Genomic DNA, 2018 nt, shown 5'->3' with positions numbered 1-2018 from the left:
TGTATAATACATGACCTCTCGAGGGTCACAATCTACTACATTGTAGTAGTGGAGATGATTGAGAGAAAGCTCCCAAATTAAATATCCATTCGAGAGCCAAGTTTAATGACTGTAAAATCCAAAGATGGAATAGGTGAGCCTAATAGGACGGGATGTGCTTTATGATCATCCCCTTGTAATTAATCAAGAAGGACTCATATGCAGTCAACAAAAGTGTCTCTAATCCCTTAATCTCAATATCCTCTTTGTTGGAGGTGTATATGATTTTCTCTCAGCCATTTCAATTGCAAGCTAGAATAGAGCACTTGCAATATCTCACAGCTAACCATAGCTTAGATAGGGGCATTTCAACACAATCGATACAACCTGAGGTTTTTCCTAACCGAAGAAAATAAGGGCAAACTTGAAATTCTCTCGGGTTTAAGGTCAAAATTTGAAGCTTTTGCCAATAATTACACTAAAACTTGTGGAAAAATTCCCGGTTTTCTTCAAGGCAAGCTCAAAATCTATCCAGGATTTTAGGATTTCAGCTGGCTAAAATACATTGGACCTCGGTTTTTTTCTAACGCTGGGAATGCTGAGGCTCAACTCCAAAACTGAGGAAGGATTTTAGAGAAAAAGGTCTTTTCTCTATCCCACACCCCTCTTTACCCTTCGTAGGACATACATATATACATATGCCTAACTGATGATAGGGTGAAGAAGATGTGGAGGTGAAGACCATAGAGATGATGAAGAGAGTTGACTATAACACCGCATGTTAACGTGGGCTATTTCAATTACCTTTTCTACAGTTTTGATTTGATGAATCTAGTGCAATTGTGAGGACTAGATTTACTCTAAGGTTGGGCATTTACTAGTGCTATGTGGACCCAAGAAAACTGAGAGCACCATTGTTGATCCCTTCTTGGATACATACGATTGTTTTGTGGAATGAGTGTGGAATACAATTATCCCTAAGGCTTTTTAAACAGCCTTGGTGAGATCTTCCAAAGTCATCTCAAATATATTTTTCTCTTTAAGGATAGGCTTTATTGTCCATTAGCTCATGCTCAAATTCTTATGAGCTGGCACACTTCAATTCAAAAGACACCCTTTCTCTTGCATTCATTTAATTTTCTTCTAAACCGGATTACCTATAATGACTAGGTCATTGTAGACATCCTCATGTCACAACCCTCTAATGAATCTATCCAAGCAGCTAGTCATTGTTGAAATTCTCATTTGGAGTACGATGATAAAATTTCAATGCTTCAAATGACTAATAAAATATCTCATTGACTCCCCTTCCTCTTTTTTGGAGTTGAGATGTTATGTCCCAAAGCGCACCCTCTCAAATATACTCTTTCAAGAACAATCTTTTAAGAGAAGGTAATTTGTGCGCTCCTCCACGCTTAAGGTCCTATACCAATCTCTAGCCTTTCCCACTTAGGTTCAAACTTTAGGCCTTACACTTATGTATCTCAGTGTGCTCTTGTAGTGAATGACATACATGCTTGAATAACTCAATATGATTTCTAGCATCTCCATCACTATTGAAATTCTATGTGAGATTGGCCACTCTGTACCTCCCTGCTGCTACGCTCTCTCTTAGATATGCTAGATATCTTCTCCACAATAGATCGATGCTAGTTTGAGCAAATAGAACCAAATCAATTAGATGAGTTGGTATAGTGGGTGTAGGTGCTCTCAAAGCTACATGTGAAATGGGGATTGGCATTGGACTTAGCATACGTCTGGTCCTTCGGTCCCATGCTTGGACGGTGTTGTGCCACATGGTGTTGTCCAAATTTCACATTATGGCCCTATGTATAGAAAATGAAAAATATGACATGTTATTGATTATTGGCATAATAAGAGCTTGGATAATGTGATCATGGAGCATAATCCATTGAAAAATGGGGGTGTAGGAGCTACATGACATCATTGGAATAGGTATATATGCTTAATGCACACTTGTAGGTTTTGTTGTAGGCCCTATGCTAACTAGGTAGAGGTTCAATACTAGCATCAAGGTC

This window comes from Adiantum capillus-veneris, chromosome 24, assembly GCF_014529385.1.
Source record: "Adiantum capillus-veneris isolate H3 chromosome 24, ASM1452938v2, whole genome shotgun sequence".
Taxonomy (NCBI): domain Eukaryota; kingdom Viridiplantae; phylum Streptophyta; class Polypodiopsida; order Polypodiales; family Pteridaceae; genus Adiantum; species Adiantum capillus-veneris.
This window is presented reverse-complemented; position numbering follows the sequence as displayed.